Consider the following 24593-nt stretch of genomic DNA (forward strand, 5'->3'; position numbering starts at 1 on the left):
ACCTTTTGACATGATAACTGGGACTTCTTGCTGTGCTCTAGGTATTCTTCTTTGACTTTAAATCTATATCGACAATAAAAATTGTAAACAAAAAATGCATATATTGCTTTATGTAAACCACTTAATAGTGTCATCATAGGAAATGTCTACAGACATCATAGGAAATCGAATCTTTGCTTGAGTGCTATGTGGATACCTTTGGAGGTATTAAGGAACCTCTTGGTACCTTCTGTGAACCTGGAAAATATTCCAGCAAGATATGAAATGATCCAATTACCTGAAGGTAGTCTAGCTAGTTTTCAGTTACCTACCAATGGTTCCCAGTATAGAGAAAAACCTCTCTTATAGGCCATCTCTTCTATGGGGTTTTCTTCTATTTCTCTTTGACCATTTGGGATCGGGTTGGTGGGATAGCTAGAGCATTGGCTTACTACCTAAGGCTTAAATCCTCGCTGTGGATGAGAATTTTCAGAGACTGCCTTATCCCTGTTTGAATGTTGGATGGAGAACATTTCAAGTGCAACTCTCTGTCTGTCGGATGGGGCATTAAGCCATGATCCCCTTCGCATCTTTCATTAATTAAGAGCAGGCTAATGGCAACATAGGATTTCTCTCCACTTTTCCTTCCATACGTCCTTCCCTCATGGCGCAAACGACTTTAGTTGTCGGTCGCCTTCTCCAAATACCATACTATCCTGGAACATTTAATCTGGGTTTGCTAGTGGCAGCTTGGATGGCCTTAATAACACTGCAAGACACACTCATTCCAAACCTATCCTAGAGGCTGTTTTACACGGGGCACGGAATTGCACAGGTTAGAGCTGCATTAATTTCTAAAATAGCGTGAAATTGCACGAATGCATGAACGAAATTAGAGCAGGGGCTATTTTGCCGTCTTGCATCCACGCATTCTCGCATGTGTTCTAGCAATTAACCGCTTTACACGGTGTAATTTTGATTGCGCCTTCGCACGTACGTCAGATTGCGCAATTCCGTACACCGTGTAAAACGGCCTTAACCCTGGAGATTTCATCCCACTCATCATGGCAGAGCCTCTATCCTTTAATCCTTCCCAAACTCCCTCCCCTTCATAGGACTCAGGTTAAAGAAGTCCGTTGACTTGAAGAACCAGCTTCTGGAGTAACCGAGGGAAGTTGGAGCCCTTAAATTAAATTGCCAATGGCTCCCATAAAGATTAAAATCAATGCAAGTTTTTTCAAAGGGATGAGTTTTATTTCTCTTGAGACAGAAAACACCAATTCCAGGTAGTGCTAGCACTTCTCCCACGCTAGTGCTAGTGATAGTAATTATTCATTGCCATCCCTTTAGAATTTATCCTAAACCTTTCAGATTTGTTATTATCATGATAATGACAAATATGAAAGGTGCACCAAGTCATGACCCCAGCAAGAAATCAGCGGTGGAATCAACAGTGATATTTACAATGGAAATAAAGTGTTGATTCACATTATTTTGATTATCAGATTAACATGGAATACACCACGGGTAGCCACCAACTTTCCTCTTGGCTTCCACCAACCGATCAACCGTAGGATTATTGGTTGAGGTGGAAGTCACTCTAGAAGGATGGAGAAACCAGATAAACCACATTTTGATAATAATAATAATAATTTATTTTGTCTAGAGACCTTACAGCAAAAGATATAAGACACGTCATGAAAGGAAAAAAAATGCATATATATATATATAATAGATTATAAATAATTGTATGTTCACAGGATATTAATGCTTAATTGGAGGAATCAAATAGGTATTCTTTAACAGAATAATAATTCTTCTCGTGAAGAAAAGATTTTGACTTCCTTTTGAATGACTCCATTGACTGAATTGATTTCAAATGCGCAGGAAGTTTATTATAAATTCTGAGGCCCAGCTCGCGTGGGCCCAGCTTTGATCTGTTAGTCCTAATGAAATGATAATGAAGGTTATTACAATTCCTAGTTTCATATTTGTGAACATCACAATTGAGCATAAACAAATCAAGATTATAACGTACAAAAATTAAAATTGATAATAAATATACACACGGGAGTGGAAGAATGTTAAGTGCTTTAAAAATAGGCTTGGAGGGAGCATCAAAAGGTTTTTTTGCAATGATTCTAATTGCACGATTTATTATTATTATTATTATTATTACTGGAGTGATGGGTACAGGGTTATATATAGTGGTGGGAAGGAAAGTCAACGAAGGGTAGCTTTAGTATTAAACTGGAAGATGGGTAAGAGTGTGGTAGGCATAGACCAGGTAAGCGATAGGATTCTGGTGGTAAGAATTGAGGCGCGGCCCACCAATCTTGTGGTGGTCCAAGTTTACATGCCCACTAGCAATCATAGGGAGGAAGAAGTAGATGAGGTGTATGAACAGCTCGAGGTAATAATTAGAGGAACTTCGGATAAGAAAAATTTGGTAGTGATGTGGGACTGGAACGCATCAGTCAGGGAAGGGAGGGATGGAAACAAAGTAAGAGAATTTGGGTCAGGAATTGGGAACAACAGAGGAGAGAAAGCAGCAGAATTTTGCAGGAGAAACAAGTCGCAAAGGGCAAAGGTACACATGGAAAAGTCCATGTGTACCACTCCAACTCGTGATGCAATAGCAATAATGTGGTCCCTGGTGGAGAGGAATCTAGAATATGACCAGGTTGGGAGATATCAGATAGACTATGTACATCATGGTAAGAACGTTAAGGAATAGTGTGAAAAACTCGCACAGCTTCTCAGCAGCGGATGTGGATTCAGACCACAACCTGGTGCTCATGAAATGCAATGTAAGATTCAAAAGACTTATGAAAGTGAGGAAGGCGAGGGAACGGAATGTAGAAGTGCTGAGGGGGAGTATGAGGAGAGAATATCAGGAACTAGTGGACGTTAGTATACAGCAGTTTGGAAGTGCACAGACTGTAGAGTATGGGTGGGATAATATTAAGACTGGAATAGTAAATGTGGCTGAGAGGTCAATAGGGTGGTTTCCTATTATTTTTTTATTGCCTAAATCGAAAGATTATTACTCCTGGAGTACGTATTTCAGGCTTTTATATTTTTAAATGACGATATCTATTTTTCGCGATTAAATGAAAAGTGAGAAATTTCAAGCGCGGGAAAACGCGACAGCTAAGTATGAATGCTGGGAAAAGCCCGTGTGACATCATTCTGTTTCCCGGCCCCGCCATGTGAAGTGACTTTAGGGCAAGGATATAAGTGCCGCTGCGATGCAGGCTGCCAGCAGGTAGCAGAGTACCTGGCTAGCAGGTAGCGCTTGGCTTAAATAAGGATTATTAATACCCTATCAAACGAAGAAAACTTTCCGACCTTAGCCAGTTTTAATAGGTGATTATTAAGACATGATTCCCTGAGCTCTGTGCCTCATGCATGCATTGGTAATCTCAGACGATGTAAGACTCCTATCTACTCGTACAAAAACTAGGTCCCTGTGACGTCACGTGGAGTGGCATCACATGGGCGCCAATGTGGCCTTTTTCAAATGCGGTTAAAATTGACCATTGCCATTCGTCTAAACTGGGATTCCTAAAACCAAATAATTTGTATATTACGAATACACTAATGGTGGGTAACGAATTGCGATCAAAGCCTTTGGTTTTCTTTGATGAAGGAAACTACCCTATTGGCTACGTTGGCAGTTGAAGGATAAAGGAGCTATGAATAATGCAGGAAATGATAAAAGAAATGGAGGGGAGGAGAAAGTGTAAGAATGTGGACACAGAGCAGGGCAAAAGAATGTATAGGCAAATAAATAATCGATCACGGTGTGAAACTAAGAGGGTAAGGGTGACTTTGTGGAAAAGACAGTGTGAGGAAATGAAAAAGTTTCAGAAGGAAGGAGAGGTAGGTGGATTGTACGCCAAAGTTAAGTCGCTGTTGGTCGGCAAAAGAGGGCAAGCCATGTCTAAAATTAAGACTAAAGATGGGAGGATGCTAACCAAGCAAGAATGGGTACAGAGTAGATGGAAGGAATACATGGAGGACCTGTATAGCAGAAGGAACAGAATGAGTTTAGAGGAGGAAAGTGCAGTGGGGGAGGATAATCTTGGGCTGGGGATGTTAGAAGTGGAAATTGAGAGAGCCCTTTGTGATGTGAACTCTAGGAAATCAGTGGGTATGGACAATATCCCATGTGAGCTTCTGAAGAATTTTGGAAGGGATGGTAAGAAAAGGATTTTCGACCTAGTACCTACATACGTGGGATCTATGAGGAGGGATGTAGGCCAAAAGATTTCGTGAAGACTGTTCTTATTCCACCAACAAAAAACAAGAAAGCTGTGGAATGTGGATATTATCAGACTATTAGCCTAATATCGCACACAGCACAAGTGGTGCTGAGGATATTGAAGAGACGGTTGGAGGTGTGGGCAAACGATTATTTGGCCAATGATCAGTTTGGTTTCAGAAAAGAAAAGTCAACTGGTGATGCAATAGCAATAATGTGGGCCCTGGTGGAGAGGAACCTAGAATATGACTAGGACGTACATTCCTGGTTTGTGGGTTTTGTAAAAGCATTTGATAGGGTGAACTGGGTAAGGTTAATTTATTCTCATGAAATTAGGTGTACATTGGAGGGATGGGCAACTCATTCATAATCTGCTCATGGCCCAGTGGAGGATAAAGATGGTGGATGCATGCCCCCCTTGCAGGGCCACCTGCATTACCTAACAACTTATTTTTCATCCCGATAAAGTAAAGGTAGTTCAAGACATATTTTGCCCCCCCCCCCTCCTCGAGTTTTTTCTGTACCCACTACTGATATGGCCCAGACTGCACAAGTGAGGGTAGTGGAGGGAGAATCTGGGTTGGCGAGCATTGGCCGAGGTGTGAGGCAAGGCTGTCCTCTATCGCCGCTGCTTTTTAACATGTACGATGTACGTGAGATGATAAGGGAAGCATGGGATGAATTTGAAGCTGGAGTAAAAGTGGGGGGAATGATGATCAAATCTGTGAGATTTGCAAATGATCAGGTGATGATTAGCCAGTCAACGAGAGGGTTTCCGGCTCTGGTGGATGCATTTAACAAGTGTTGCAAGGAGTATGGGATGAGGATTAATCACAAGAAGAGCAAGGTATTGCAGTTTTGTAAAGCATTGTGAGCGAGGAATGTGAGACTCAAGATAGAGGTGGGTGGGGAAAAACTTGAGGAGGTAGAGCAATTCAACTATTTAGGCAGAACGTTAGGGGAAAACAGATAGAGTAGTTATGATATCAGGAAGAGAATTGCATTAGCAAAGAAGGCGTTCATGAACAGGAAGGAGGATCGTTATGTAAGAATTTAAGGAAAAGGTTAGTGTAGAGTCTGATCTGGAGTGTAGTGTTTTACGGTGCGGAAACGTGGGCACTAAGGAAAGAGGACTAGAGAAGACTGGAGGTATTCAAGATGTAGAGAAGAATGGAGAGGGTGAAGTGGATGGAGAGGAGGAGGGAAGATGAAGTGGTGGACGTGGTGGGTGAGGAGAGGCAGCTTTTTGATGAGATACGGAGGAGACAGAAGTATGGATGGAGGGAGTACTTAGCGGGGAGGGGATGTTGAAAACAGTGTTAGAGGGAAGAATGTTAGGTGAACGAGGGAGGGGAAGGAAAAGAATAGGATTTTGAGATAGAATGAAAGGTAGTAGATCTTATTGTGCATTGAAAAGAGAAGTGCTTGATGGAAGGGTAGGCTCCCGGAATTCTTCTGAAGCACTCCATGGAAACCTACCATAATCATTAGAGTATTTTCATAGGAAGGCAAATTGTTGTTAGGTAGTTATATGTTATAGGTTATTTAGTAGTTATTTATTCCTACTCTTTTATTCATTGCTATTGATTATTATAGTTATGAAATTAAATGACCAATTGTCATTATTCCATGCATCAGGCTAGGCAATCAACCTAATGGTTATTTTTCTTTTTTTCTTCTTATCTTGACGTCATTTAATTCATGGTAAAATAGTTCTCGGAGTATAGGTTAATGTTTAATATGTAGTTATTGTAACGAACTCTAAAGTCAAATTGGTCCTCATTCAGATACTCCTCTGCTCTTCATTTTATTCTTCTGTGGAAATCCTCTTCTGCATCCTCGGTAATTGTTTTGTCACGCTGATGGTCCTAAAATTGTCACAGATCTCCACTCTTTTTTTCTGGGAATCAGGATTATAATGTTTGGTATTTATTCAGCTCTCCTATTTTTTCTCCTCAGCTTCTTTAACCTTTTCGCTACAAATGACGAAAATATGAGGCAGGACGTTTCTTGATCCTGGAGACGAGAGCCGAAAATTTTCGTTGGAGATTTTTCTATGCAGGTGAATGAATGCTGAAAATATACGTTTCCTTGCTCTCCCCCTTTTATGTCGGTCGCTGTTTCGCAAAGTCTCAGTTTCCGGGACCCAACAAAGTGGGACGTGGGCCGTTCCCTGGAAATCCGGTATTAGGTACCTGGACCCTTCATCTTATATTACCACTATTTGTGGTAAGGGACTGCAGTCATTCAAATGTTCATTCCGTCAGTTTTCAAAATAAATATTTGTTCCTTTCTCAAAAAATATAAACTAAGAAGTGAATTCTTTGTATTTTGGGCGGTGTTTACAATTTTTAAACAAATTTTATGATAAATATTAACTTATGTCTCGATTATAATATAAACATCAACATAGAAATTGTTGCTGTATTAAATGCGTTAATATTGGCTTTAGAGCTTCGTTCGAAGTTTGACAATTCTCAGAATATAACGAGGAATTCAATTCAAAGTCTGCAATTTACAGTTATCCATAAAGCTAATTCATATAAACAAAGCATGATAGACTGCAAACCAATGCCGCTGGTAGGGTTATAAACCTGAAAAGGACGGAGGGAGCCCAACTACCCTCGGAGTCTTCAATGATGTGGAGTCCCTGCTAGGAAGGGTGAAAAAAGGTTGGTACTGAGAGTGTGTGATTATCCGCGAGACCCTTCTTCACCCTAACGTACGTTCACAGCAGTGAAAGGGTTAATGACTGCCCTGCAAAAACGCTCCGTACAGAGGGGATGGAAGTCGAGTCTCTTGGTGCTAAGTCCAGCAGTAATGCTCCACCGTCTCGAAATGCCAGTTACTGCTTTGCCTCCTTCAATTTCTCAACCTGCAACATGTGTTTTACCGCCACCTTCAGTTTTTCCAACTTTGGTGGCATTTCATCATTACTAAGATACCCAGGTAAAAATATTTGCTCTGTAACTTACCTGGATCTGGTCTGTAACTGGTCTGAAAGGCTAAATTTTGTTCTGTAGCTGGTCTGTAACAGAACTGGACTGGTCTGGATTGCAGAGAGGCAAAGGAAAATGGCCTGTAACTAGTCTGGAATTCTGGTCTGTAACTGTGCTGTAATATTTGATGGTGTGTATAATCTGGATCAATTGCCTGTAACTGTATTGTAATTTTTGATGGTCTGCATCTAGTCTGGATCTATTCTGTAACTATGCTGAAATATTCTGAGTTTCAACTGGTCTGGAACTATTCTGAAAAAATTCCAAGTGAGTCAAATGGTCTGGATTCTGATGTGACATGAGATATGATATTTTATTTGGTCATTTGCAATTGCTCTTAAATTTATTTGTTACCGTGAAATTATTATAATGTATATTAGGCATTGATACTTAATGGAATTAGGAATATGGTCACTGGTGATATCTTTCCGGGGGTAGTTTTTGCAGTCCTTCACCTGGTTCCTGATCCTATGTATTCCTAAAATGTTGTCAATTTGGCATCTCCGTAAGTATCCGTGTATTTTCACATGTATCTTCCTCATCAGGAATTTTTAATAATGTGTTATCAACCACTAACCTGTGAAGAATTGAAATAGCCTATCTACTCCGTTTTGGTTTCCTAATCCAAATTTGCCGCAAGGATTGCCCTTAAGACCCAAAATGGCTATCCCACAAGGAAAGCATAGGGATCACTGAAAAGGGTCGTTTATTTGCTCATTTAAAGCAGATACTGGCAGCTGACATATAAGATTTTAAATTTAACCATTAGAAGGATAAAAGAATGAATTTTCTTATTTTTTATTCATTTATTTTCTAAAATAATATTTCCCTTAACAATAACTATTTTAAACATAATTTTTTTCTATTTCAATAATTGCTAATTAAACAGGTAACAACAGCACCAGATTTGTGAAAAGGGACTGTGGACAGGGTTCATTTTTTGTTGACTACATACCAATAAACAAACTACAGGGGTATATTCTCTTTACTTGGAGAAACTGATATTTTGATAGATGGTGCTTGTTAATATAATATTATTATTTTTTTATTATAAGTATTCTACCGATTAAGGTAGGTTTTCATGGAGTATTCAAGAAGTGAGCTGGGAGCCTCCCTTTCCTTCCAGCACTACCTTCTTTAATTCACTGTAAGGCCTACTCTCTTTCAATCTATCTAAAAATCCTATTCTTTTCCTTCCCCTCCCTCGTTTCCCTAACATTCTACCCTCTAACACCATTTTCAACATCCCCTCGCCGCTAAGCACTAACTCCATCCATACCTTCTGTCTCCTCCGTATCTCATCTAAAAGCTGCCTCTCCTCGCCAACCATATCCAGCACTTCGTCATTCCTTTTCCTCTCCGTCCATTTCACCCTCTCCATTCTTCTCCATACCCACATCTCGAATGCCTCCAATATTCTCTTTTCTTCTTTCCTCAGAGTCCACGTTTCCACACCGTAGAGAGCTACACTCCAGATCAAACTCTTCGCTAACCTTTTCTTTAAACTCTTACACAACGATCCTCTCAGAAGCTCCTTCCTGTTCATGAATGCCTCCTTCGCTAATGCAATTCTCTTGCTTATGTCCTTACTACTGTATCCGTTTTCCTCTAACGTACTGCCTAAATAGTTGAATTGCTCAACCTGCTCAAGTTTTTCCCCACCCACCTTTATCTTGAATCTCACATTCCTCGCTCGTGATACTTTACAAAACCGCATTACCTTAGTTTTCTTCTGATTAATCCTCATCCCATACTCCTCGCGACGCTCGTATAACTCATCCACTAGAGCCTGGAGCCCCCTAGCTGACTGGCTAATCAACGCCTGATCATCCACGAATCTCACTGATTTGAACATCATTCCTCCCACTTTTATTCCAGCCTCTAACTCATCCTATGCTTCCCTTACCATCTCTTCAGCGTACACGTTAAAGAGCAGCGGCGATAAAGGACAGCCTTGCCTCACACCTCGGCCAATGCTTCCCCACCCAGATTCTCCGTCCGCTACCCTCACTTGCGCAGTCTGGGCCATAAAGAGATTACGAATCAGTCGTCTATCCCTCCAATCTACACCTATTCTTTTGAGAATGTCCATTAACTTAACCCAGTTCACCCTATCAAACGCTTTCTCAAAATCCACGAAAGGTGCTCATATTCTAGGTTCCTCTCCACGGGGGACCTCATTATTGCTATTGCATCACAAGCTGACTTCCCTTTTCTGAAACCAAACTGATCTTCGCCCAAATACACTCTTGCCCTCGCCTCCATTCGCCTGTTCAATATCCTCAGCACCACTTTTGCCGCATGCGATATTAGGCTGATAGTCCTATAATCTCTGCATTAAAAACGTGAAATTATACGTGATATTACAGTGAGGAGAAAAAAAAATTTTAAATGTGAATTTGAAATGAAAATCCATTCTTTTAATTCGATTTAACTGCAAAGAAGGAAATATTAAAAATATGATTTGGAATTTTAAGTCTTTTCTATATAAGTGATTTCACGTCGAAGAAAGAAAAAATTAAAAATATTATTTGGAAATTAAAAACCTTGTCATATACGTGATTTACAAGTGAGGAGTGAAAAAAATTAAAAATGTGAATTTAAAATAAAAATCCTTTCTATTAATGCGATTTCACTGCAAAGAGTGGAAAAATTAAAAATATTATTTTAAAATTAAAAACCTTGTCATATACGTGATTTTACAGGTAGGAGTGAAAAAAATTATATATGTGAATTTGAAATGAAAACCTTTCTATTAATGCGATTTCTCTGCGAAGAGTGGAAAAATTAAAAATATGATTTGGAATTTAAAATTCTTTCTTTAAACGTGATTTCACTTCTAAGAGTGAAAAAATAAAAAATATTATTTGGAAATTAAAAACCTTGTCATATACGTGATATTACAATGAGGAGAAAAAAAATTAAAAATGTGAATTTGAAATGAAAATCCATTCTTTTAATTCGATTTCACTGCAAAGAGTGGAAATATTAAAAATATGATTTGGAATTTTAAGTCTTTATTTACTATATACGTGATTTCACGTCGAAGAAAGAAAAAATTAAAAATATTATTTGGAAATTAAAAACCTTGTCATAATTGTCATTAATTTCAATTTTTTTTTAATTTTTTTGAGTATTTCAATTTTTTTGTGGGAAATTTTTTTTTTTAATTTTTTTGACAATATTTTTTTAAATATTTTTCAATTTTTCTTAATTTTTATTACCATTTTTAAAATTTTGATATATTTTAAATTTTTTTGACATTTTTTTGTTTTTTTTTACATTTTTTGACATTTCTTTTATTTTTTGGCAACATTTCTTTTTTTTTACATTTCTTTTAGTTTTTAAACATTTTTTATATTTTTTTGACATTTTTTTATTTTTTTTTTTAATTTACGTAATTTAACAGCGAGGAGTGAAAAAAATTGAAAATGTGAATTTGAAATTAAAATCCATTCTATTAATGCGATTTCACTGTGAAGAATGGAAAAATTAAAAAATTTATTTGAAAATTAGAAACCTTGCCATATACGTGATTTAATAGTAAGGAGTGAAAAAAATTAAAATTGTTAATTTTAAATGAAAATATTTTCTATTACTGCGATTTCACTGCGAAGAGTGAAAAAATTAAAAATATGATTTGGAATAAAAGAGTCATTCTTTAAACGTGTTTTCACATCGAAGAGTAAAAAAATTAAAAATATTATTTGGAAATTAAAAACCTAGTCATATACGTGATTTTACAGTGAGGAAAGAAAAAAATTAAAAATGTGAATTTGAAATGAAAACCTTTCTATTAATGCGATTTCTCTGCGAAGAGTGGAAAAATTAAAAATATGATTTGGAATTTAAAAATCTTTCTTTAAACGTGATTACACTTCGAGGAGTGAAAAAATATTATTTGAAAATTAAAAACCTTGTCATATACGTGATTTTATAGTGAGGAGTGAAAAAAATTAAAAATGTGAATTTGAAATGAAAATCCATTCTATCAATGCGACTTTACTGCGAAGAGTGGAAAAATTAAAAATATTATTTGGACTTTAAGATTCTATCTTTAAACATGATTTCACTTCGAAGAAAGAAAAAATTAAAAATATTATTTGGAAATTAAAAACCTTGTCATATTCGTGATTTTACAGTGAGGAGTAAAAAAATTAAAAATGTGAATTTGAAATGAAAATCCATTCTATCAATGCGACTTTACTGCGAAGAGTGGAAAAATTAAAAATATTATTTGGAATTAAAAATTCTTTCTTTAAACGTGATTTCATTCGAAGAGTGGAAAAATTTAAAATATGATTTGGAATTTAAAATTCATTCTTTGAACGTGATTTCACTTCGAAGAGTTAAAAAATTAAAAATATTATTTGGAAATTAAAAACCTTGTCAAATACGTGATTTAACAGCGAGGAGTGAAAAAAATTAAAACTGTGAATTTGGAATGAAAATCCATTCTATTAATGCGATTTCACTGCGAAGAGTGGAAAAATTAAAAATATTATGTGAAAATTAAAGTCTTTTCTATATACGTTATTTCACGTCGAAGAAAGAAAAATTAAAAATATTATTTGGAAATTTAAAACCTTGTCCTATACGTGATTTATCAGTGAGGAGTGAAAAAAATTAAAAATGTTTATTTGAAATGAAAATCCTTTCAATTAATGTGATTTCGCTGCGAAGAATGGAAAAATTAAAAATATTATTTGAAAATTAAAAACCTTGTCATATACGTGATTTTACAGTGAGGAGTAAAAAAAATTAAAATTGAAATGAAAATCCATTCTTTTCATTCGATTTCACAGCAAAGAGTGGAAATATTAAAAATATGATTTGGAATTTTAATCCTTTTCTATATACGTGATTTCACATCAAAGAAAGAAAAAATTAAAAATTATTATTTGGAAATTAAAAACCTTGTCATATACGTGATTTATCAGTGAGGAGAGAAAAAAATTTAAAATGTGAATTTGAAATGAAAATCCTTTCAATTAATGCGATTTCACTGCAAAGAGTGGAAAAATTAAAAATATGATTTGGAATTTAAAATTCTTTCTTTAAACGTGATTTCATTCGAATAGTGTAAAAATTAAAAATATGATTTGGAATTTAAAATCCTTTTATAAACGTGATTTCAATTCGAAGAGTGAAAAATTAAAAATATATTTGGAAATTAAAAACCATGTCACAAACGTGATTTTACAGTGAGGAGTGAAAAAAATTAAAAATGTGAATTTGAAATGAAAATCCATTCTTTTAATTCGATTTCACTGCAAAGAGTGGAAATATTTAAGATATGATTTGGAATTTTAAGTCTTTTCTATATACGTGATTTCAGGTCGAAGAAAGAAAAAATTGAAAATATTATTTGGAAATTAAAAACCTTGTCATATACGTGATTTATCAGTGAGGAGTGAAAAAATTAAAAATGTGAATTTGAAATGAAAATACTTTCCATTAATGTGATTTCACTGCGAAGAATGGCAAAATTAAAAACATTATTTGAAAATTAAAAACCTTGTCATATACGTGATTTTACAGTAAGGGAAAAAATAATTAAAATTGAAATGAAAATCCATTCTTTTCATTCGATTTCACAGCAAAGAGTGGAAATATTAAAAATATGATTTGGAATTTTAATCCTTTTCTATATACGTGATTTCACATCAAAGAAAGAAAAAATTAAAAATTATTATTTGGAAATTAAAAACCTTGTCATATACGTGATTAATCAGTGGGGAGTTTATGATCAGTGAATTTGAAATGAAAATTAATTTTATTAATAAGATTTCAATGCAAAGAGTAAACAATAAAAAATATGATTAGGAATTTAAAATTCTGTCTTTAAACGTGTATTCATTCGAAAAGTGGAAGAATTAAAAATATGATTTGGAATTTAAAATTCTTTCTTTAAACGTGATTTCATTCGAAGAGTGTAAAAATTAAAAATATGATTTGGAATTTAAAATCCTTTTATAAACGTGATTTCACTTAGAAGAGTTAAAAATTAAAAATTTAATTTGGAAATTAAAAACCTTTTCATGTACGTGATTTTACAGTGAGGAGTGAAAAAAATTAAAAATGTGAATTTGAAATGAAAATCCATTCTTTTAATTCGATTTCACCTCAAAGAGTGGAAATATTAAAAATATGATTTGGAATTTTAATTCCGTTATATATACGTAATTTCACGTCGAAGAAAGAAAAAATTAAAAATATTACTTGGAAATGAAAAACCTTGCCATATACGTGATTTATCAGTGAGGAGTGAAAAAAATTTAAAATTTGAATTTGAAATAAAAATACTTTGCATTAATGTGATTTCACTGCGAAGAATGGAAAAATGAAAAATATTATTTGAAAATTAAAAACCTTGTCATATAAATGATTTTACAGTAAGGAGTAAAAAAAATTAAAAATGTGAATTTGAAATGTAAATGTCCAATCTTTCAATTCGATTTCACTGTAAAGAGTGGAAAAATTAAAAATATGATTTGGAATTTAAAATTCTTTCTTTAAACGTGATTTCATTCGAAGAGTGGAAAAATTAAAAATATGATTTGGCATTTAAAATCCTTTTATAAACGTGATTTCACTTCGAAGAGTGAAAAAATTAAAAATTATATTTGGAAATTAAAAACCTTGTCATAAACGTGATTTTACAGTGAGGAGTGAAAAAAATTAAAAATGTGAATTTGAAATGAAAATGTCCAATGTTTCAATTCGATTTCACTGTAAAGAAGTGAAAAATTAAAAATATGATTTGGAATTTAAAATTCTTTCTTTAAACGTGATTTCATTCGAAGAGTGGAAAAATTAAAAATATGATTTGGCATTTAAAATCCTTTTATAAACGTGATTTCAGGTCGAAGAAAGAAAAAATTAAAAATATTATTTGGAAATTAAAAACCTTGTCATATACGTGATTTATCAGTGAGGAGTGAAAAAAATTAAAAATGTGAATTTGAAATGAAAATACTTTCCATTAATGTGATTTCACTGCGAAGAATGGAAAAATTAAAAACATTATTTGAAAATTAAAAACCTTATCACATACGTGATTTTACAGTTAGGAGTAAAAAATATTAAAATTGAAATGAAAATCCATTCTTTTAATTCGATTTCACAGCAAAGAGTGGAAATATTAAAAAAATGATTTGGAATTTTAAGCCTTTTCTATATAGGTGATTTCACATCGAAGAAAGAAAAAATTAAAAATTATTATTTGGAAATTAAAAACCTTGTCATATACGTGATTTATCAGTGGGGAGTTTATGATCAGTGAATTTGAAATGAAAAATATTTTTATTAATGCGATTTCAATGCAAAGAGTAAACAATAAAAAATATGATTAGGAATTTAAAATTTTGTCTTTAAACGTGAATTCATTCGAAAAGTGGAAGAATAAAAAATATAATTTGGAATTTAAAATCCTTTTATAAACGTGATTTCACTTCGAAGCGTTATAAATTAAACATTTTATTTGGAAATTAGAAACCTTGTCATGTACGTGATATTACAGTGAGGGGTGAAAAAAATTATAAATGTGAATTTGAAATGAAAACCTTTCTTTTAATGCGATTTCTTTGCGTAGAGTGGAAAAAATTAAAATATGATTTGGAATTTAAAATTCTTTCTTTAAACGTGATTTCACTTCGAAGAGTGAAAAAAAAAAATTATTTGAAGATTAAAAACCTTGTCATATACGTGATTTATTAGCGAGGAGTAAAAAAAATTAAAACTGTGAATTTGGAATGAAAATCCATTATATTTATGCGATTTCCTTGCGAAGAGTGGAAAAATTAAAAATATTATGTGAAAATTAAAGTCCTTTCTATAAACGTGATTTCACTTCGAAGAGTGAAAAAATTAAATATATTATTTGGAAATTAAAAACCTTTTAATATACGTGATATTACAGTGAGGAGTGAGAAAATAAAAAATGTGAATTTGAAATGAAAATCCATTCTTTTAATTCGATTTCACTGCGAAGAGTGGAAATATTATAAATATGATTTGGAATTTTAAGTCTTTTCTATATACGTGGTTTCACGTCGAAGAAAGAAAAAATTAAAAAAATTATTTGGAAATTAAAAACCTTGTCATATACGTGATTTAACAGGGAGTGAAGAAAATTAAAAATGTGAATTTGAAGTGAAATTCTATTCTATTAATGCGATTTCACTGCAAAGAGTGAAAAAAGTAAAAATATGATTTGGAATAAAAGAGTCTTTCTTTAAACGTGTTTTCACATCGAAGAGTAAAAAAATTAAAAATATTTTTAGGAAATTAAAAACCAAGTCATATGAGATTTATTTCAAGTCATTTAAGATTTTTTAAGATTTTACAGTGAGGAGTGAAAAAAATTAAAAATGTTAATTAGAAATGAATATATTTTCTATTAATGCGATTTCACTACGAAGAGTGGAAAAATTAAAAATATTATTTGGAATTTAAAATTCTTTTATAAACGTGATTTCACTTCGAAGAGTGAAAAAAATAAAAATATTATTTGGAAATTAAAATCCTTTTGTAAACGTGATTTTACAGTGAGGAAAGAAAAAAATTAAAAATGTGAATTTGAAATGAAAACCTTTCTATTAATGCGATTTCTCTGCGAAGAGTTGAAAAATTAAAAATATGATTTGGAATTTAAAAATCTTTCTTTAAACTTGATTTCACTTCGAGGAGTGAAAAAATTAAAATATTATTGAAAATTAAAAACCTTGTCATATTCGTGATTTTACAGTGAGGAGTAAAAAAATTAAAAATGTGAATTTGAAATGAAAATCCATTCTATCAATGCGACTTTACTGCGAAGAGTGGAAAAATTAAAAATATTATTTGGAATTAAAAATTCTTTCTTTAAACGTGATTTCATTCGAAGAGTGGAAAAATTTAAAATATGATTTGGAATTTAAAATTCATTCTTTGAACGTGATTTCACTTCGAAGAGTTAAAAAATTAAAAATATTATTTGGAAATTAAAAACCTTGTCAAATACGTGATTTAACAGCGAGGAGTGAAAAAAATTAAAACTGTGAATTTGGAATGAAAATCCATTCTATTAATGCGATTTCACTGCGAAGAGTGGAAAAATTAAAAATATTATGTGAAAATTAAAGTCTTTTCTATATACGTTATTTCACGTCGAAGAAAGAAAAATTAAAAATATTATTTGGAAATTTAAAACCTTGTCCTATACGTGATTTATCAGTGAGGAGTGAAAAAAATTAAAAATGTTTATTTGAAATGAAAATCCTTTCAATTAATGTGATTTCGCTGCGAAGAATGGAAAAATTAAAAATATTATTTGAAAATTAAAAACCTTGTCATATACGTGATTTTACAGTGAGGAGTAAAAAAAATTAAAAATGTGAATTTGAAATGAAAATCCATTCTTTTAATTCGATTTCACTGCAAAGAGTGGAAATATTAAAAATATGATTTGGAATTTTAAGTCTTTTCTATATACGTGATTTCACGTCGAAGAAAGAAAAAATTAAAAATATTACTTGGAAATTAAAAACCTTGTCATATACGTGATTTATCAGTGAGGAGAGAAAAAAATTTAAAATGTGAATTTGAAATGAAAATCCTTTCAATTAATGCGATTTCACTGCAAAGAGTGGAAAAATTAAAAATATGATTTGGAATTTAAAATTCTTTCTTTAAACGTGATTTCATTCGAATAGTGTAAAAATTAAAAATATGATTTGGATTTTAAAATCCTTTTATAAACGTGATTTCACTTCGAAGAGTGAAAAATTAAAAATATATTTGGAAATTAAAAACCATGTCACAAACGTGATTTTACAGTGAGGAGTGAAAAAAATTAAAAATGTGAATTTGAAATGAAAATCCATTCTTTTAATTCGATTTCACTGCAAAGAGTGGAAATATTTAAGATATGATTTGGAATTTTAAGTCTTTTCTATATACGTGATTTCAGGTCGAAGAAAGAAAAAATTGAAAATATTATTTGGAAATTAAAAACCTTGTCATATACGTGATTTATCAGTGAGGAGTGAAAAAATTAAAAATGTGAATTTGAAATGAAAATACTTTCCATTAATGTGATTTCACTGCGAAGAATGGCAAAATTAAAAACATTATTTGAAAATTAAAAACCTTGTCATATACGTGATTTTACAGTAAGGGAAAAAATAATTAAAATTGAAATGAAAATCCATTCTTTTCATTCGATTTCACAGCAAAGAGTGGAAATATTAAAAATATGATTTGGAATTTTAATCCTTTTCTATATACGTGATTTCACATCAAAGAAAGAAAAAATTAAAAATTATTATTTGGAAATTAAAAACCTTGTCATATACGTGATTAATCAGTGGGGAGTTTATGATCAGTGAATTTGAAATGAAAATTAATTTTATTAATAAGATTTCAATGCAAAGAGTAAACAATAAAAAATATGATTAGGAATTTAAAATTCTGTCTTTAAACGTGAATTCATTCGAAAAGTGGAAGAATTAAAAATATGATTTGGAATTTAAAATTCTTTCTTTAAACGTGATTTCATTCGAAGAGTGTAAAAATTAAAAATATGATTTGGAATTTAAAATCCTTTTATAAACGTGATTTCACTTAGAAGAGTTAAAAATTAAAAATTTAATTTGGAAATTAAAAACCTTTTCATGTACGTGATTTTACAGTGAGGAGTGAAAAAAATTAAAAATGTGAATTTGAAATGAAAATCCATTCTTTTAATTCGATTTCACCTCAAAGAGTTGAAATATTAAAAATATGATTTGGAATTTTAATTCCGTTATATATACGTAATTTCACGTCGAAGAAAGAAAAAATTAAAAATATTACTTGGAAATGAAAAACCTTGCCATATACGTGATTTATCAGTGAGGAGTGAAAAAAATTTAAAATTTGAATTTGAAATAAAAATACTTTGCATTAATGTGATTTCACTGCGAAGAATGGAAAAATGAAAAATATTATTTGAAAATTAAAAACCTTGTCATATAAATGATTTTACAGTAAGGAGTAAAAAAAATTAAAAATGTGAATTTGAAATGTAAATGTCCAATCTTTCAATTCGATTTCACTGTAAAGAGTGGAAAAATTAAAAATATGATTTGGAATTTAAAATTCTTTCTTTAAACGTGATTTCATTCGAAGAGTGGAAAAATTAAAAATATGATTTGGCATTTAAAATCCTTTTATAAACGTGATTTCACTTCGAAGAGTGAAAAAATTAAAAATTATATTTGGAAATTAAAAACCTTGTCATAAACGTGATTTTACAGTGAGGAGTGAAAAAAATTAAAAATGTGAATTTGAAATGAAAATGTCCAATGTTTCAATTCGATTTCACTGTAAAGAAGTGAAAAATTAAAAATATGATTTGGAATTTAAAATTCTTTCTTTAAACGTGATTTCATTCGAAGAGTGGAAAAATTAAAAATATGATTTGGCATTTAAAATCCTTTTATAAACGTGATTTCAGGTCGAAGAAAGAAAAAATTAAAAATATTATTTGGAAATTAAAAACCTTGTCATATACGTGATTTATCAGTGAGGAGTGAAAAAAATTAAAAATGTGAATTTGAAATGAAAATACTTTCCATTAATGTGATTTCACTGCGAAGAATGGAAAAATTAAAAACATTATTTGAAAATTAAAAACCTTATCACATACGTGATTTTACAGTTAGGAGTAAAAAATATTAAAATTGAAATGAAAATCCATTCTTTTAATTCGATTTCACAGCAAAGAGTGGAAATATTAAAAAAATGATTTGGAATTTTAAGCCTTTTCTATATAGGTGATTTCACATCGAAGAAAGAAAAAATTAAAAATTATTATTTGGAAATTAAAAACCTTGTCATATACGTGATTTATCAGTGGGGAGTTTATGATCAGTGAATTTGAAATGAAAAATATTTTTATTAATGCGATTTCAATGCAAAGAGTAAACAATAAAAAATATGATTAGGAATTTAAAATTTTGTCTTTAAACGTGAATTCATTCGAAAAGTGGAAGAATAAAAAATATAATTTGGAATTTAAAATCCTTTTATAAACGTGATTTCACTTCGAAGCGTTATAAATTAAACATTTTATTTGGAAATTAGAAACCTTGTCATGTACGTGATATTACAGTGAGGGGTGAAAAAAATTATAAATGTGAATTTGAAATGAAAACCTTTCTTTTAATGCGATTTCTTTGCGTAGAGTGGAAAAAATTAAAATATGATTTGGAATTTAAAATTCTTTCTTTAAACGTGATTTCACTTCGAAGAGTGAAAAAAAAAAATTATTTGAAGATTAAAAACCTTGTCATATACGTGATTTATTAGCGAGGAGTAAAAAAAATTAAAACTGTGAATTTGGAATGAAAATCCATTATATTTATGCGATTTCCTTGCGAAGAGTGGAAAAATTAAAAATATTATGTGAAAATTAAAGTCCTTTCTATAAACGTGATTTCACTTCGAAGAGTGAAAAAATTAAATATATTATTTGGAAATTAAAAACCTTTTAATATACGTGATATTACAGTGAGGAGTGAGAAAATAAAAAATGTGAATTTGAAATGAAAATCCATTCTTTTAATTCGATTTCACTGCGAAGAGTGGAAATATTATAAATATGATTTGGAATTTTAAGTCTTTTCTATATACGTGGTTTCACGTCGAAGAAAGAAAAAATTAAAAAAATTATTTGGAAATTAAAAACCTTGTCATATACGTGATTTAACAGGGAGGAGTGAAGAAAATTAAAAATGTGAATTTGAAGTGAAATTCTATTCTATTAATGCGATTTCACTGCAAAGAGTGAAAAAAGTAAAAATATGATTTGGAATAAAAGAGTCTTTCTTTAAACGTGTTTTCACATCGAAGAGTAAAAAAATTAAAAATATTTTTAGGAAATTAAAAACCAAGTCATATGAGATTTATTTCAAGTCATTTAAGATTTTTTAAGATTTTACAGTGAGGAGTGAAAAAAATTAAAAATGTTAATTAGAAATGAATATATTTTCTATTAATGCGATTTCTCTGCGAAGAGTTGAAAAATTAAAAATATGATTTGGAATTTAAAAATCTTTCTTTAAACTTGATTTCACTTCGAGGAGTGAAAAAATTAAAATATTATTGAAAATTAAAAACCTTGTCATATACGTGATTTTATAGTGAGGAGTGAAAAAAATTAAAAATGTGAATTTCAAATGAAAATCCATGCTATTAATGCGATTTCTCTGCTAAGTGTGGAAAAATTAAAAATATTATTTGGAATTTAAGATTCTTTCTTTAAACGTGATTTCACTTCGAAGAAAGAAAAAATTAAAAATATTATTTGGAAATAAAAAACCTTGTCATTTACGTGATTTATCAGTGAGGAGTGAAAAAAATTAAAAATGTGAATTTGAAATGAAAATCCTTTCCATAAATGTGATTTCGCTGCGAAGAAAGAAAAAATTAAAAATAATATTTGGAAATTAAAAACCTTGTCATATTTGTGATTTTAAGTGAGAAGTGATAAAAATTAAAAATGTGAATTTGAAATGAAAGGCCATTCTTTTAATTCGATTTCACTGCAAAGAGAGGAAATATTAAAAATATGATTTGGAATTTTAAGTATTTTCTATATACGTGATTTCACGTCGAAGAAAGAAAAAATTAAAAATATTACATGACAATTAAAAACCTTGTCATATACGTGATTTTTCAGTGAGCAGTAAAAAAAATTAAAAATGTGAATTTATAATTAAAATCCATTCTATTAATGCATTTTACTACAAAGAGTTGAAAAATATAATATATGATTTTGAATTTAAAATTCTTTCTTTAAACGTGATTTCATTCGAAGATTGGAAAAATTGAAAATATAATTTTAAATTTAAAATACTTTTATAAATGTGATTTGACATCGATGAGTGAATAAATTAAAAATATTATTTGGAAATTAAAAACCTTGTCATATACGTGATTTTAAAGGTAGGAGTGAAAAAAATTATAAATACGAATTTAAAATGAAAACCTCTCTATTAATGCGATTTCTCAAAGAAGAGTGAATAAATCAAAAAATATGAATTGGAATTAAAAATTCTTTCTTTAAACGTGATTTCACTTCTAAGAGTTAAAAAATTAAAAATATTATTTGGAAATTAAAAACCTTGTCATGTACGTGATTTTACAGTGAGGAGTGAAAAAGTTAAAAATGTGAATTTGAAATGAAAGGCAATTCTTATAATTCGATTTCACTGCGAAGAGTGGAAAAATGAAAAATATGATTTGGAATTTAAAATTCTTTCTTTAAACGTGATTTCATTCGAAGAGTGGAAAAATTGAAAATATGATTTGGAATTTAAAATCCTTTTATAAACGTGATTTTACTTAGAAGAATGAAAAAATTAAAAATATTATTTGAAAATTAAAAACCCCTTCATATACGTGATTTAACAGCTAGGAGTGAAAAAAATTAAAAATGTGAATTTGAAATGAAAACCTTTCTATTAAAGCGAGTTGTCTGCGAAGAGTGGAAAAATTAAAAATATGCTTTGGAATTTAAAATATTTTCTTTAAGCGTGATTTCACTTCGAAGAGTGAAAAAATTAAAAATCTCATTAGAAAATTAAAAACTTTGTGATATACGTGATTTGACAGTGTGGAGTGAAAAAAAAATTAAAATGTGAATTTGAAATGAAAATCCATTCAATAAATGCGATTTAACTGCAAAGAGTGGAAAAATTATAAATATTATGTGAAAATTAAAGTCCTTTCTATAAACGTGATTTCACTTTCAAGAGTGATAAAATTAAAAATATTATTTGGAAATTAAAAACCTTGTCATATATACGTGATTTATCAGTGAGGAGTGCAAAAATTAAAAATGAGAATTTGAAATGAAAATCCTCTCCATTAATGTGATTTCACTGCGAAGAATTGAAAAATTAATAATATTATTTGAAAATTAAAAACCTTGTCATATACGTGATTTTACAGTGAGGAGTAAAAAAATTAAAAAATTGAATTTTAAATGAAAATCCATTTTATTATTGCAATTTCACTGCAAAGAGTGGAAAAATTCATAATATGATTTTGAATTTAAAATTCTTTCTTTAAACGTGATTTCATTCGAAGAGTGGAGAAGTTTAAAATATGATTTGGAATTTAAAATCCTTTTATAAACGTGATTTCACTTCGAAGAGTGAAAAATTTGAAATATAATTTGAAAATTAAAACCCTTATCATATAAGTCATTTTACAGTGAGGAGTGAAAAAATTTAAAATGTGAACTTGGAATGAAATCCTTTCTATTAATGCGATTTCTCTGCGAAGAGTGGAAAAATTAAAAATATTATTTGAAAATGAAAGTCCTTTTTATAAACGTGATTTCACTTCGAAGAGTAAAAAATTAAAAATATTATTTGGGAATTAAAAACCTTGTCATATACGTGATTTTACAGTGAGGAGTGAAAAAAATTAAAAATGTGAATTTGAAATGAAAATCCATTCTTTTAACTCGATTTCACTGCAAAGAGTGGAAAAATTAAAAATATTATTTTAAAATGAAAGTCCTTTTTATAAACGTGATTTCACTTCGAAGAGTAAAAAATTAAAAATATTATTTTAAAATTAAAATCCTTGTCATATACGTGAATTTATAGGTAGGACTGAAGAAAATGATAGATACGAATTTAAATGAAAACCTTTCTATTAATGCAATTTCTCTGCGAAGAGTAAAAAATTAAAAATATGATTTGGAAATTAAAATTCTTTCTTTAAACGTGATTTTATCTCGAAGAGTGAAAAAATTAAAAATATTTTTTTTAAATTAAAAACCTTGTCATATACGTGATTTTACAGTGAGGAGAAAAAAAATTAAAAATGTGAATTTGAAATAAAAATCCATTCTTTTAATTCAATTTCACTGCAAAGAGTGGAAATATTAAAAATATGATTTAGATTTGAAGTCTTAACTATATGCGTGACTTCACTTCGAAGAGTGAAAAATTTAAAAATATTATTTGGAAATTAAAAACCTTTTCATATACGTGATTTTACAGTGAGGAGAAAAAAAAATTAAAAATGTGAATAAGAAATGAATGTCCATTCTTTTAATTCGATTTCACTTCAAAGAGTGGAAATATTAAAAATCTGATTTGGAATTTTAAGTCTTTTCTATATACGTGGTTTCACGTCGAAGAAAGAAATAATTAAATATATTATTTGGAAATTAAAAACCTTGTCATATACGTGATTTATCAGTGAGGAGTGAAAAAAATTAAAAATGTGAATTTGAAATGAAAATCCTTTCTATTAATGCGATTATACTGCAAAGAGTAAAAAATTAAAAATATGATTTGGAATTTAAAATTATTTCTTTAAACGTGTTTTCATTAGAAGAGTGGAAAAATTAAAAATATAATTTGGAATTTTAAGTCTTTTCTTTATACGTGATTTCACGTTGAAGGATGAAAAAATTAAAAATATTATTTGGAAATTAAAAACCTTGTCATATACGTGATTTTACAGTGAGAAGTGAAAAAAATTAAAAATGTGAATTTGAAATGAAAATCTATTCTATTAATGCGATTTCATTGCGAAGAGAGGAAAAATTAAAAATATTATTTGATATTTAAAATTCTTTCTTTAAACGTGATTTCACTTCGAAGAGTGAAAATTTAAAAATATTATTTGGAAATTAAAAACCTTGCATATTACAGTGAGGAATGAAAAAAATTAAAAATGTGAATTTGAAATGAAAATCCATTCTTTTAATTCGATTTCACTGCAAAGAGGGGAAAAATTAAAAATATTATTTTTAAATTAAAAACCTTGTCATATTCGTGATTTTACAGTGAGAAGTGAAAAAAATTAAAAATGTGAATTTGAAATGAAATTCTATTCTATTAATGTCATTTCTCTGCGAATAGTGGAAAAATTAAAAATATGATTTGGAATATAAATTCTTTCTTTAAACGTGATTTCATTCGAAGAGTGGAAAAATTGAAAATATGATTTGGAATTTAAAATCCTTGAATATTACAGTGAGGAATGAAAAAAATTAAAAATGTGAATTTGAAATGAAAATCCTATCTAATTATGTGATTTCACTGCGAAGAATGGAAAAATTCAAAATATATTTTTTTTAAATTAAAAACCTTGTCATATACGTGATTTTACAGTGAGGAGAAAAAAAATTAAAAATGTGAATTTGAAATGAAAATCCATTCTTTTTATGCGATGTCACTGCAAAGAGTGGAAAAATATAAAAAATGATTTGTAATTTAAAATCCTTTCTTTAAACGTGATTTCATTCGAAGAGTGGAAAAATTGAAAATATGATTTAAAATTTAAAATCCTTTTAT

The sequence above is a fragment of the Ischnura elegans genome, chromosome 8, assembly GCF_921293095.1.
Source record: "Ischnura elegans chromosome 8, ioIscEleg1.1, whole genome shotgun sequence".
Lineage (NCBI taxonomy): Eukaryota > Metazoa > Arthropoda > Insecta > Odonata > Coenagrionidae > Ischnura > Ischnura elegans.